Below are 16,034 nucleotides of genomic sequence, written 5' to 3'. Positions count from 1 at the left end.
GTGATGCTTCTATCCTATAATCAAGTTTTTTTTATGATTCCAGCACTACGATCACGAAATAGACCTCAGATGTGAGGATTAGAGCTTGCTGACTTGAATATTCTTTTTGGATTCTCAGCCCCGTCAGAATACTAAGGCCATGATTATCACATTAATTATTTGTATGCTTCTTTCTAGCTGGCAACACTCAAAGGCACTACAAAATGTCCTTTCTGCTGGGAACTGGCTGCTTGCTGTCGAAATGGGCAAGTTCATGAAACCCGGGAAAGTGGTGCTGGTCCTGGCTGGACGCTACTCTGGACACAAAGCCGTCATCGTGAAGAACATTGATGATGGCACCTCAGACCGCCCTTACAGCCATGCCCTGGTGGCTGGAATTGACCACTGTCCCCGAAAAGTGACGGCTGCCATGGGCAAGAAGAAAATCGCCAAGCAATCAAAGATCTTTTGTGAAAGTTTATAACTACAATCACCTTATGCCCACAAGGTACTCTGTGGACATCCCCTTGGACAAAACTGTTGTCAATAAGGATGTCTTTAGAGACCCAGCCCTGAAACGCATGGCGAGGCGGGAAGCCAAGGTCAAGTTTGAGGAACGATATAAAAAAAGGAAGAACAAATGGTTTTTCCAGAAGCTTTGCTTTTAGGTATTTTTTTGTTTCCATCATTAAATGTTTAAAAAACAAAAACAAACAAACAAAAAAAAGGAACTACAAAATGTGCTTAGGTCATTTTTGTGTCTGCATTACAGCAAAGCTTCTCATTCTTGATCAACCCTGCTTCCTTACTTTCGAGAATGTTCTCTGATAAGCTTCTTGCAAACCTATTTGACCTGTGTTACTTCTGGAAAGCTAATTTACAAGAAAACACATGGTGTAGCAATCCTAATGTCTAGCACATTATATTTCAAACTAAATCAATCAAAAGAGATGAAGAATGTCATTTCATATTCATCACAGGAAAAATCCATCATGATGAAGTCTAAACTCTGACATCTATGCACCAAATACAAAGCAACACACATTCATAAAAGAAGCATTAGTAAAACTCGAATCACACATAAAACCTCACATATACAGGGAGACTTCAACACCCCACTCTCAGAACTAGACAGAACCACCAGACAGAAAATTAACAAAGAACCAAAGGAGCTAGCAGAAGTTATGACCCAAATAGGTTTAACAGACATTTATAGAACATCCCATCCAAATACGCAGGAAGCTTCCTTCTTCTCGGTGCCACATGGAACCCTCTCTAAAATTGACCACATACTCAGCACCAGCAAACTTCAACAGATACAAAAAAATTTGAATACCCCCTTGAAACTTATAGGGCCATGATGCTTTAAATTTAGAACTCAACAGTAACATATGTTGCAGAAAACCTACAAATTCATGGAAATTGAAAAATGCACAATTGCACCATCACTGGGTCAAGGAAGAACTAAAAAAAGAAATTAAAGTCTTACTAGAATTCAGAATGAAGACACGACACACAAAAAACTATAGGTCATTTTGAAAGCAGGGTTAAGAAGGAAGTTCAAAGCACTAAGTATCCACATGAAGAAACTGGAGAATGCTCAAACTAGAGAATTAGCAGCATAACTGAAAGCTCTAGAACAACAAGAAGTAAACTCATCAAGGAGGAGTAGATGCCAGGAAATACTCAAATTGAGGGCTGAAATCAATAAAGTAGAAACCAGGAAAACATTTCAAAGAATCAATGAAACAAAGAGTTGGTTCTTCCAGAAAATCAACAAGATAGACAAATCTTTATGCCAACTAACCAAAAGGCAGAGACAGAGCATGCTAATTAACAAAATCAGAAATGAAAAGGGGAACATAAAAACAGACACTGAAGAAATCCAGAGAATCATCAGGTCATCCTTTAAAAACCTGTATTCCACAGAATTTGAAAATCTAAAGGAAATGGACACTTTTTGGATAGATATCACTTATCAAATTAAATCAACAGATAAGTAATTTAAACTGACCTATAAACCTTAATAAAATAGAAGCAATCTTCAAAATTCTTCCAACAACAAAAAAAAGAAAAATAACAGGGCCAGATGGTTTTAGTGCAAAATTCTAACAGAAATTCAAAGAGCTAATAGCATTATTCCTCAAAATGTTCCACACAATAGAAGCAGAAGGGGCATTGCCCAACTCTTTTTACAAGGCTACAATTACCTTAGTACTCAAGCCCCACAAATACACAACTAAGAAAGAGACCTAGAGACAAATATACCTCATGAACATTGATGCAAAAATACTCAATAAAATTCTGGCAAATCTATCCAGAAACACATCATAAAAGTCATCCACCATGATCAAGTAGGCTTCATCCCAGGGATGCAGGGATGGTTCAACATACAAAAAATTGTCAGTGTAATACACCATATAAACAATCTGAAAAAGAAAAACCACATGATCATCTCACTAGATGCTGAAAAATCCTTTGACAAAATCCAACACCCTATCATGATAAAGATCTTGGAGAGATCAGGAAAAACAGGAACATACCTAAACAAAATGAAAGCAACATACAGCAAACTGACAGCCAACATCAAACTAAATGGAAAGAAAGTCAGTGAGACACCTCCAAAATCAAGAACAAGACAATACTGTCCACTCTCTCCACATGTCTTAAATATGGTACTTGGATTTATAGCTAGAGCAATAACACAACAAAATGAGATCAAGGTGATACAAATTGGAAAGGAAGAAGCTAAACTTTCACTGTTTGCAGATGATATGACAGTTTACATAAGTGACCTAAAGAATTCTACCAGGGAACTCCTACAGCTGATAAACACCTTCAGAAAAGTGGCAGGATACAATATCAACTAAAGAAAGTTAGTAGCCCTACTATATACAGAATATAAGTGGACTGAGAAAAATATCAGAGAAACATCAACCTTTACCATAAACACAAACAATATTAAACATCTTGGAGCAACACTAACCAAACAAGTGAAAGAACTGTAAAACAAGAACTTTGGGGCTTTAAAGAAAGAAATTAAAGAAGATACCAGAAAATGGAAAGATCTCCCATGGTCTTTGATAGGTAGGATCAACATGGTAAATATGACAATCTTGCAAAGTAAATCTACAGATTCAATGCAATCCCCATAAAATCCAGCCACCGATCTTTATAGACCTAGAAAGAATAATAATCAACTTTATATGTAAAAACAAAAGATCCAGGATAGCGAAAACAACCCTGTGCAGTACAGGAACATGAGAAGGCATCACTATCCCTGACTTCAAGCTCTATTATAGAGCTAAATTCCTGAAATTAAGGAAGATAACAGAAAATGGAGAGATCCCCCATGCTCTTGAATAGGTAGGTTAAACATAGTAAACATGGAAATCTTGCCAAAAGCAATCTACAGATTCAATGCAACCCCATCAAAATACCAGCACAATCCTTGAAAGACTGTGACAGAAAATAATCAACAATATGTGGAAAAACAAAGACCCAGAATAGCCAAACAACCCTGTACAATAAATGAACTTCAGGACTTAAAACAGCTTGGTATCAGCACAAAAATAGACAGGCAGAACAATGGAACAGAATTGAAAACCCCGATATTAACCCACAAATCCAAGAACACTTGATTTTTGACAAAGAAGCTAAAACTATACAAAGGAAAAAAGAAAGCATCTTAAAGAAATAGTGCTGGCATAACTGAATGATATCAAGTAGAAGACTACACATAGACCCATGGCTATCTCCATGTACAAAACATAAGTCCAAATGGATCAAAGATACCAACATAAATACAGTCACACTGAACATCTTAGAAGAGAAAGTGGGAGGTACCCTTGAACCAATTGGTATAGGAGACTGCTTCCTGAACATAACACCAGTAACATAGACAGTGAGATTAAAAATTAATAAGTGAGATCTCCTGATACTGAGAAGCTTCTGTAAGGCAAAGGACACAGACAAAAAGGCAGCCCACAGAATGGGAAAAGAAATTCACTAACCCAACATCTAACAGAAAGCTGATCTCCAAAATTTACAGAGAACTCAAGAAACAAATCTCCAAAACACAAAGGATCCAATTAAAAATGGGCTAGAGAACTAAATAGAAAATTCTCAATAGAGGAGCTGAAAATGGGTGAGAGACACTTAGGAAAGTAGTCAACATCCTTAGCCATTAGGGAAATGCAAATCAAAACAACTGTGAGATACCATCCCACTCCTGTCAGAGTGGCTAAAATAAAAAACACCAATGACAGTTTATGCTGTAGAGGATGTGGAGATAGGGGAACACTTATCCATTGCTGTTCGGAGTGCAAACTTGAACAGACAATTTAGAAATCAGTATGGAGATTCCTCAGAAAAGTGGGGCTTAGTATACCACAATATCCTGCCATTCCACTCTTGGACATATACCCAAAGATGTGCATTCATACAACAAGGACATCTGTTCCACTATGTTCATAGCAGCAGTATTTGTATTAATCAGAACCTGGAAGCAACCTAGATGTCCTTCAACTGAAGAGTTGATAGAGAAAATGTGGTATATTTACACAGTGGAATACTACTCAGAGGATAAAAACAATGGAATCTTGAAATTTGCAGGCAAACTGATGACATTAGAAGAAATGGGGAGCAGGAAGGTAGAGTTGAGGGAAGAATAAGAGGATATCAGGATGAGAGATACCATAATAGAGGGAGTCATTATAGGTTTGAGGAGAGATCTGGGACTAGTGAGATTTCCAGAGATCTACAATGATGACAGCTACTGGCAATCTAAGCAATAGTGGAGAGCCTACCTTAAATGCCCTTCCCCATATTGAGATTGAGGACTACCACAATGCTGTCCTAGAGCCTTCATCCAGTGGATGATGGAAGCAGAGTCAGACCCCCACAGCTAAACTCTGAAATGAACTCCTGGAAACTAGTTACAGAGTGAGAGGAGTGATGAGCAAAGGGGTCAAGACTTGGTGAATGAAACCCATAGAAACAGCTGATCACAACAAGGGGAAGCTCATGGACCACAGATTGATAGCTGAGAGGCCAGAATGAGACTGATCCAGACCCCCTGAATGTGGGTGTCAATGAGGAAGCCTTAGCAATCCTTGGAGCCTCAGGTACTAGATCAGTTTTTATTCCTGGCCTTCAAATAGATTTTGGGAGCTCATTCCACATGGTATCCAAATGTTCTATGGGAGCCCATTCCACATGGAGGGATGTTCTCTCCTTTGGACATAAGAGGAAGGGCCTAGATACTGCCCCAGATGATATGACTGATTTTGGACATCCCCCATGAAACCCTTCATCCTCCCTGGAGAGTGGAGTGAGGATTGGGTGGGAGGTTAGATGAGGGTTAGTGTGGGAGATGGGAGGAGTAGAGGGAGAGGAAGCAAGCTTGTTTTTAATATAGATACAAAAATAAATAAAGAAAAGAAAAAAAGTGCTATAGTCTTGAAAACATCTTGCTACTGGCACAAAAACGGACAGGTAGACAAATGGAATTGAACTGAAACCCTGATAATAGTCCACATACCTAGTAACACCTAATTTTTTACAAAGAGGCTAGAATTATACAATGGCAAAAAGCATCTTCAACAAACGGTACTGGCATAACTGAATGCTGGCATGGAGAAGTTTGCAGATGGAACCATACCTATCGACATATACAAAACTTAAGTCCAAATGGATCAAAGGCCTTAACATAAATCCAGACACACTGAACCTCTTAGAAGAGAAAGTGGGAGGTACACTGAGAACAGCAATTAATAAATGGGCCCTTCTGAAACTGAGAAGCTTCTGTAAGGCAAAGGAAACAGTCAAGAAGAAAAAGCAGCCCACAATATGGGAAAATACCTTCACCAACCCCACATCTGACAGAGGGCTGATTTCCAAAATTTACAATGAACACAAGAAGCTAAAACTTAAACACCAAACAATCCAATTAAAATTTAGTGTAAAGAACTGTAAAGTGAATTCTCAATAGAGGAATCTAAAATAGCTGAAAGACCCTTAAGAATGTGCTCAACATCCTTAGACATAAGGGAAATGCAAATCAAAACAACTCTGAGATATCTTGCACCTGTCAGAATGGCTAAAATAAAAAAAACACCCAGGACAAATTATTGTGGAAAGAATATAGAGATAGTGGAATGCTTCTCCATTGCTGGTGGGAGTTCAAGCTTGTACAGTCACCTTGGAAATCAGTATGGTGGTTCCTCTGAAAAGTCAGAATCAATCAACCTCAAGATCAAGAAATTCCAATTCCACTCTTTAGCATATAGGCAACTAATGCACATTCATGCAAGAATGACATCTGTTAAACTATGTTCACAGCAGCATTATTTGTAATAACCAGAAACTGGAAGCAATGTAAATGCCCCTCTACTTAAGAATGAATAAAGAAAATGTGGTACATTTACACACTGGAGTATTACATAGCATCAAAAAACAATGGGGTCTTGACATTCACAGGCAAATGGATGGCCCTAGAATAAACCATCCTGAGTGATGTAACCAGATCACAAAAAGACAAACATAGTATGTCTTCACTCATCTGTGGATATTAAACTTAGATAAAAGGATTATCAGCCTACAAACCACATCTCCAGAGAATCTAGGAAACAAGGAGGACCATAAGAGTGACATACATGGTCCCCCAGGGAAGGGGAAAGGGACAAGATTTCCTGAACAAATTGGAAGCCTGGCAGAAGACATAAGGGACCAGGAAGATTGAATTGGGTTCAGAACGAGAAGGAGAGCAAAAAAATGATACCTTAATAGAGGGACCCATTATAGGTTTAAAGAAAAAGCTGGCGCTAGGGACATGTCCAAAGATATATAAGGATGACCCCAAAGAAGAATATAAGCAATAGTGAAGAGACTATCCTAAATGCCCTTCCCCTATAATGATATTTATGACGACCTTAACTGCCATTCTAAAGACTTTATTCAGTAGCTGATGGAAGCAGAAGCCCACAAATAAGCAATGAATTAAATTCCTGAGATGCAGTTGCAGAAAGAGAAGAGTGATGAGCAAAGGGACAAGACCAGGCTTAGGGAACCCAAATGAAACAGATGACCTGAACAACAGGATCTGGACCCCAGACTGACAGCAGAGAAACCAGCATAGGACAGAGCTAGTCCCCCTGAATGTGGGTGTCAGTTTGGAGACCTGGGCAGTCTATGGGGCCTCTGGTAGTGGAACAGTATTTATCCTTAGTCCAAGAATGAACATTGTAGGCCCATTCCCATAGAGGGTTACTCTCTCAGCCTAGACACACAAGGGATGACCTAGGCCCTGCCCCAAATGTTGTGACAACTTTGATGTTTCCCATGGAAGGCCTCACACTTTTTATGGCCCAGAAGAGGAATAGGCCATTAGTGGTTGGTAGGATGGGAGATAGAGGGAACTGGGATTGACATGTAAAATAAGATTGTTTCTAATTTAAGTTAAGAAAAGAAAACCCATGGAAATCTATATTACCATTATTACACTATTATAAGTATGTTTGGAAATGAGGTTTATTAAACACACACACACATGTTGGATTAACAAATGTGTGAGGAATTATTTAAAAGGATATGTAAAAAATTTTCCCGAAAACCTTTAAATCGTTTACATTTCACTTGCCTTTTTTCTACGCTCCCTATTTACCTCTCAACATTATCTACATGAATAAGATCTGAGTGAGATTCAGCATTCTTAATTCACCTGTAAGCTGCAGTAAGCTAAAATTTTAGAAGAGCTTCTTGCTTGTAGGTATATTAATGATAATTTCCCAGATGATAGAGAAAACTTGTTCATATAAATTAAATATATACCATAAATATATAATGAGATAAACAGACAGGTAATTTTGTTGTTTCATGTAGAAACAAAATTTACTTCATTGACATGGCTGTTCTGGGGTTGTTCTCTCCATTATATACATTATTCTTGATGTAAACTTGAAAGGTTTTCTTTTTTCAAATTATGAAATGTTATTTATTTGAACTAATTATCAAGTATTTCCAGACATAATAATAAAGAAATTAAATTGGATATTTCTCTATTGTTCTCTTTTAATTTATGTTTATGTGAACATTTACTTGTAAACAGCACTGAGTTCTTGCTTTCGGCTCTTTCATTTTGGGGATAAATATAAATAATAGCCATAGATCAATCCTAAAAATATTTTTTGTGGAACTGTTTGTTATATTGCTTTCTTGGAGTTGTGAGGTCACTTTACATTCAACTTAACAATGATCCTACTTTAATTATCCATATGCCTTTATTAACCTGCCATTTTGTTTTTCTCTGTTTTCCCCTACAACAATTACTCTCATTCATATCCAATGGCATTTCATTTGGAGATGGCTGTGATTTGTATCTCCTAGAGAAGCTTGATATTGTGTGCTTTTTCACATTTCTCTTTGCCATTTTGTGTAATTTTTAGAAATTCATTTACTCATGTGTTTTGATAATGTTTTCTTTTTAAATGGACTTGCCTATTGCTGTTGAAGTGTAGGAGTTTTTCTATATAATGTATGTATTATGCTTTTATCACATATTTTTTACAAATATTCTCATTCTATGGCTAGCCATTTCAGCTTTGTGTTACCCAACTGATGTACTTGCAGCTATTCATTATCAATTAGAAGCTGTTGTTATTAATAATGCATCATGGAATTTCTTATAAAAATAGCAAAAATTATTAACCACCAACTACACTACCTAAAGGAATTATAAAACTTCCCTCTGTATATTTGTGTCTCTATATATTGATCATGGAATTGCTTAGAGAATCTGAATATCAATGGCTGCAACTAAATAATGGGACTATGCCTTCATCTGCTAAAAGAAACAAGCAAGAAAAAATAACTAACAATGATGGTTTAGAGTATAAGGCTCAGTGTCACATGCCTTCTCTACCATACACAAAGCTCTGATTGACACCCAGTACAGCAGCAAACAATACCAACAACAGAATCATAGCACTTTGGTAAATGTTATGCACTGTTTTTGGTTTTTTCTCTTTTTTTTTTTTTGGTTTTATGAGACAGGGCTTCTCTGTATGGTTTTGGAGGCTGTCCGTCCTGCCCGGCCTCAAATTAACAGAGATCTGCCAGCCTCTGCCTCCCGAGTGCTGGGATTAAAGGCATACGCCACCACCGCTGTTAAACTTGATCCACAATGCTATTGTGAGACACGGTGTTTTTTTTATCAGTTACAATTCTGAAATGAGAAACCAAAGACCCAAGTGGGTATTTAGAGATTTCAATGCTAATAAAACTAATAATTAGCAGAACTGAGAGTCTGACTTAAATTTCTTTCCCAAATATCATATTATAACATTGTGTTAAGGTAATACCTGTTAAACTTAACATCTACCTGAGCAAACCAAGTCAGTTTTGTTTTCTGGAGTGTGAGGGAGAGAAGCAGAGACAGTGGAAATGAGCAAATAGAATGCAATGAGTTTGACCTAGAGTTGGAGAAACATGAATTAGATGAACAGAAAAGTTTTTGTTCCTCAGAGGAATCATCAGCAATTGTTTTTGACTAGACAAAGCTGACTCTGGCTTCCTACCTGACTTTGATCCCTTCCAGTAACTAAAACTACAAGTTTGTTAAACAAATTGGAAGAGGCTGCTGATAAAATGAGATAATATAAACACACACAGAGTCAATTTTTTAATACTCAATTTAGAAGTGAAATCTTATGCATCAATTAACAAAACAAGTTGGGTTCTTGAATATCTCTACTTGAAAGTTAAATCAGTCATAAAAGTGAAGACCATTAGTAATATGCATTATCATATTAAACTATAGTCATCCTATAATCATTTTATTTTTCTGTGGCTCTGACTCTTCCATATTATTATGTGGGTACTTGATGTGCTCTCATTAATATGAGTGGTGATTTTGCTAATGAAATATGAAGCAGAATTTCCTTATCTTTGCCATAATTTCATGGTTATAAGCCTAAGGCTAGATTTGGCTGATGAGAAGAGTAGTCTAATAATAAAGTACAGATAATGATAATTTTGGTTTTTAAGACAGTGTAAATATTCCAAATCATTGTCTTGTGCTGGAACTTCAGCACAGAATCTTCTTAATTGACTAAATTATATCTACCACACAGTGTAACTAATTAAAACAATGCAGTTAATCATGAATTGATTACCTTTAGGAAATATAAAACAAAGACAGTAAATTCAATTGTTAGAAGTATTTCCTCATACTTTCTTTTTGAAGCTAGTTTAAATTGGATTTAGGATTGTGTTATTAAATAAGTCACCCTTTATGGAGGTCTGGATGAAATGAGACCACAGAATACCAAACTTGAATTTGGGTATTCTAATCACATATCCCTGGGTCATTTGGGAAAATAAAGGATGAAAAAGTTGCTCCTTTCCTAATTCCTACCTTTTTCTGCTAGTACGTGAACATTTTCACAAGCAGTCTTGACCAGTTTGAAAAATCATACAACGTATTTAAGAATGAAAGGGCAGGAATTCTTGTACTGAGGTGACTCAGTAGGTGATGCCAAGCCTGAAGATCTGAGTTCTGTCTTGGAACTTAAGTAGTGGAAGGAGTGGATTTACTCACATAAGTTATCCTCTGACTTCATTATGTGTCCATGGCATTCAGGAATGCATGGGAATGTTCATGTACACGCATGCACTAAACTATAATCAAACACATTAAACATAATCAAAATGTGTAAAGAAAGAAATGGATGGCAAATAAGCTGGCTTTTATCAGTAGTCAAAATGATACTGAATATAGAATTTTGACTCAATAAAACTTTTCTATTAAGTAAAAGCACCATAATGCTTAAGAATAACAGAAAAATATTAACATGATGTGCATTGTGGATATTTAGAGAGATATGGTAATTGATTTTATGGATCATTTTAATTGCATTCTTTATGTTTATGCTTGTGAAGATACTTCTGGATACTATAATTTGTATAACTGTGATCAGTAAATGAGAGACTGGTGTTCAGTCAGTTCAGGGATCACCTGATTTATTTAGGGATGGTACACAATAAAATTAAAGGAGGGCAAATTCTTCCCTTTGATTGTTTCTTGCATAAACTGGGGCATTTCACCTAAATTCTTTTATCTCTAGATATGGATTTGCTCAGTTGTCTCCCTTGGTTCTCAGAATCTACATTGCAATATCATGCCATTTACTTTGCCAATTGTTTGTAACCAGGAACACAATATCATTGTTGAAATGGGTTAAGGGTATATTGAAGGTGAAGGAATATTGATCAAGTGGTAGAAACATTCAGTTCATACTACAGGATGAACAATATGCAGAGACTTTTTCATAATATGTGGGGAACATTACTAGCAAACAGCATGCCTGAAAATTACTAACAGCAGATACTGTATGTTCTTTATACTTAAGATTGGTTGACTAAGACAGAAAATAGGTTTATTAGCCTGCTTTCATTATTTTTTGTATATACTAATTGCAGAAACATCATATTCTCTAATGTAAATACATACTGTTTTGTCAACCATATCTTACCAAATTTAATAAAGATAAAATAAGAAAAATAATGGTGAAACCTAAGGTGGAAAATTATAAGGATTGCCAAAGAGAACAGAGTATCAGGGACAGGAAGTCAGAGACAATGAAGGTGACACTGTTTAAACACAAGGTGATCAGAGAATGAACAGACACTGGTGAATACAAGATAGAGCTAAAGCAGCAGCACAGAAGAATGAGCCAAAACAGAGAGTAAAAGTGGAGAGAAAGTGGAAGGTGATCTAGAATGCAAATCAGCAGGTGACAATAGCCTAGCAGATGTCTTTTTGAAGATTTCTTAGGGACATAAACAGTATATTCTTCCAAATTTGCCTCGTTTCATGATCAGCGCAGGCAGTACCCAGAAGGATAAGTCTAAGAGTGATAGAAGTGCTCAGGAATTTTAATGTATAAACAAAGGCCCCCACAACAGTATATAGTTAGTCATTGTGAATTGCATAGATAAAAACATTTGTTTAAGTGCCCCCAGAGCCACTTTGCAGCATGAGACTATGAAGATGGTAGAAATTATGCTGTTTATGAGAGTTGGATCACCATTGACTTCTGTTAGGTACAGTCATGTTGATGATATGGATGGTTAAAGGTAAGCTTGCTGAGAAAGGCTACCTTGGTCCTTCATTATGCTCTTTCAACTTAAAATGAGTTAGCATCTTAGACTCATACCGCCAGTTTTAAAAAGATTTATTTATTTATTTATTATGTAGACAGTGTTCTGGCTGTACATCAGAAGAGGGTAGCAGATCTCATTATAGATCGTTGTGAGCCAACATGTGGTTGTTGGGAATTTAAGTTATGACCTCTGGAAGAACAAGGAGCCAGAGCACTTAACCTCTGACCCATGTCTCCAGGCCCATGCTGCCATTTTTTAAGGAAAAATGTTTTGTAATATTGAAGGTGACAGGGTGTTTCTTCAAGTTAATATCCTCACTCTTGAGTGAGTAACTCTTCTATAGAAGAGGATATCATTTGACTTTTTGAAAATAGTTATTTATCAAATAGAGCCTGCAGCATGCCAATTCACGTCTAATTGATAAGTATTTCACCTTCTGAAATACGCCCTTGCCTTGTTCAACATTTGCCAGAGTGACATTACATCTCTGACAATGAAATGTTACATATAATAAAATGTCCTCTTCAGGGTCAGGCTTCACAAATCAGCACAGCATGTCTTTTCCATGATTCTTTAATTAAATTGTATTAATTTTGCTTGTGACAAATCCAGCACTTTGTCTTAATTATAGAGAATGGGTTATCTATTTCATATGGACAGGTTTCAATGATAGCTTTAAAGCCCTGTTTTCTATCACATCCAGATGCTCAGCTGTCAGAGGTTACCAAACAGATACTGGGAAAATGTTTGTTCTTCTGCATTCAGGATTTGAATCCTGGCCATTACCTTCTGGCTACATTTTAAACGAGGTTTACTTCTGGTCTGTAAAATCTCAGACTAGCCATTAGCTCTGTAGGAAGGTCCATTTCCCCACAGTGGATGTGTTGGCAGGTCATTTTAAAGTTTATTTAATGATAATAATTAAAACACAAAAATAAAACTCTAAGTAGAATCCTTATAAGATATTGTACAGAATTGTACAATGCATAATTGAAATTTTTTTCTTTTCATCAATTTTTAAATCTGTATCTTCAGAGAAGTGATGTTCTAAGATATAATTGTATATATATATACATATATACATATATATATATATAATTGTGTCATATCCTTATACATGAGGTCAAAATTATTCTCATTATGTGATGTTTGGAAAAATAAGGCTGTATTAATTCCTTTAATGTTCACTAATCAGATCTTCTGCAATGTTAATTTATATTATTTGCATAAATTACTTCAAATCTCAGCTTGAACTTTTGCTCCTCCTGTGATCTTAGGGAAATTGTGTTACCCTTTTTTTTGTACATCTCCTTATTTACTTCAAGTGAATATAGTTGCACTGGGAATGGACAAGTTATATTGAATTATTTAGGGCTATTCAGTATAACATAAGCATTCATATTATTAGATGTGGCATTATTAAATTTAGCATACTCCTAATAAAATAACTAATATTATTTTTTACTATAAGCAGAAACTTAAATATGATTTCTGTGAAGTCACCAATTTTTAAAACAGTGTTTCCAAATGTTGGTGACTATGTCAATGTTAAGTTGTTTGAACATACATAGTTGTCATATAAATGGAAACACATTTTCCTTGTATTATGTTGTATGTATGCTCCTACAACATAAGCATTGTTGCAATCATCTCTGTGTGCTTAGTCACATATCTGAGTCTAGCATGTAATATCATTTAATGAAATAAACTTCAAGATAACAAACAGAAATATCTTGCTATCCTTTCATAAACAGAGCTCAATGAATTGAGATAAAAGGCATTAAGTTCAAGCTCTAATTATAACATGACTCCAACAAACTATAACTGGTGAAAAATTTGCATTGCCTGGAGAATGTTCTACAGATGCGCATGTACATGCAGTAGAAGTGTAGAGTAACTGGCATTCAAGTATTAAAGCTAAAAACAGCTGTGACTACCTAGCCTAAGAGAGAAATAAAGTTGTGCCTGTTCCTATTCCCATAAGATCAGTGATTCATTCCTAAAGCTGCAACCCTTTAATACAGTTCTACTTGTTGTGGTGACCCCTGACCACAAATTATTTTCATTACAAATTATTAGCTAATATTACTACTATTATAAATCATTATGGAAATAAATATATTTTTCAATGGAATTTAGTGACCCCACAAAAGGGTCATTAGACATCAAATAGGTCACAAGTAACACATTGAGAACAACTGCCTTAAGAGTAACTGCAGAGAGCTATTAGAATCTCACCAGGTTTTATGAGCAAATTCTTCTCTTCCTTCCACTGAGGTGCATGTAATCCTGAGCCACACATATGTTACTTCTGAGTTGTTGGAGTACAGAGACTTTTGAAGGTAGTGTTCCATCAATGTGGTCATGGATGTGTCATTACCCACACCAGGGTTAGGCTTTTAAGTGATATGGCTATTTGGAGGTTTCACACAACTCCTGTAAGCCCAGTAAACATGTCACTTCACCAAATTAGACTTGGGTGAGATTGTTACTTCGATCTGTCATTGTTTCCTTCTCTGCAGTAAGTGCACATTTGTTTCTGTCTTCTGATTTGAGGAATATGAAGTAGTAATTTATAAAGTGAAGGATTGGCCCATTTTTTTTCCAGAAAATCCAAGGTCATGTTATAGTTCTTTAGTGAATCCTGTTTTGTGAAACACAAATACTTAAATTATATTAATTCAGTAGAACAGTTGGTAGATTAAAAACAGAAGCTGAGCCAGTCTCTACTAAACGTGTTATTTCTCAAAACTTTAAAATGTTCTGTACTTAGTTGATTCATAACTATTGAACTTCAGTTTATTAAAAACATTCACAAGTATATGGAAGTATGATTATGGATGGACACTAAACCATCAAAAGTCTTGAACAACTATGAATAGAATGGGTGGGATAAGGTTATAAGATGGTTAAAACCCATGTGTCTAAACAAAAGAACTTCTCTTGTTCTCTGAGTTCTAGTCAAAAAAATGAACATCCTATAATGAATGTTATTATACAATTTTAATTTCAATTTTAAACTTTGAAATTTCACATAAGTACACTCTATTTACAACATTTCTATTCCCTCATTCTGTTCTGCCTCTTCTCTTATTCCCCTAACATTCTATCTAAAATATGCAACTTCTATAGCTAATAGAGCATTAGGGATGAGCATTTATGTTTGAGATTTGAGAAGACTGTACCATGGAGAAAACTGAATCTACCTGCTTCAGCAGCCATTGAAAGTCTATGCCATATCATCTAGGGGAGGAACTTGTTAAATGTCCCCCACTCATGCTGACATGTCAACCAGTGTGATCTTGTATATGTATTTTACAGGCAGTCATATTGTCAAAATTTCATGAATATCAACAACCCTGACATGTCTAAAATTTGCAACATTTTTTACACACACTGAACAGATCAAGAAACATCTATTTGTAGAAAATTCAGTGTGGCTGAATTGAAGTTGAGGTCTTTGATCCATATGGACTTAAGTTTTGTGCATGGCGATAGACATAGATCTGTCTGCAGTCTTCTGCATGCCAGTATCTAGTTATGCCAGCATCATTTGTTGAAGATGGTATCTGTTTTCATTGTATGATTTTAGCTTCTTTGTCAAAAATCAGGTGTTCATAGCTGTGTGGGTTAATATCAGGGTGTTCAATTTGATTCCATTGGTATACCTGTCTATTTTTCTGCCAATACCAAACTGTTTTCAGGACTACAGCTCTATAGTAGAGCTTGAAACCAGGGCTGGTGATGCCTGCAGATGTTGCTTTGCTGAATAAGGTTGTTTTGGCTACCATGGGTCTTTCATTTTTCCATAAAAAGTCTGTGAAGAATAGTGCTGGGATTTTAATGGGGATTGCGTTAAATCTGTATATTGCTTTCTGTAAGAATGCCATTTT

At 36.0% G+C, this 16,034-nt stretch overlaps 1 pseudogene; it reads left to right on the top strand.

The window, feature by feature from the left end:
- Positions 1–221: 221 nt before the first annotated feature.
- LOC101841593 lies at positions 222–647 on the top strand (annotated as a pseudogene).
- The last annotated feature ends 15,387 nt before the right edge of the window (positions 648–16,034 follow it).

Source organism: Mesocricetus auratus, unplaced genomic scaffold, assembly GCF_017639785.1.
Source record: "Mesocricetus auratus isolate SY011 unplaced genomic scaffold, BCM_Maur_2.0 Super-Scaffold_6730, whole genome shotgun sequence".
NCBI classification, from domain to species: Eukaryota; Metazoa; Chordata; class Mammalia; order Rodentia; family Cricetidae; genus Mesocricetus; species Mesocricetus auratus.
The sequence above is the reverse complement of the archived record's forward strand: the minus strand, read 5'-3'. Positions and strand labels throughout refer to the sequence as shown.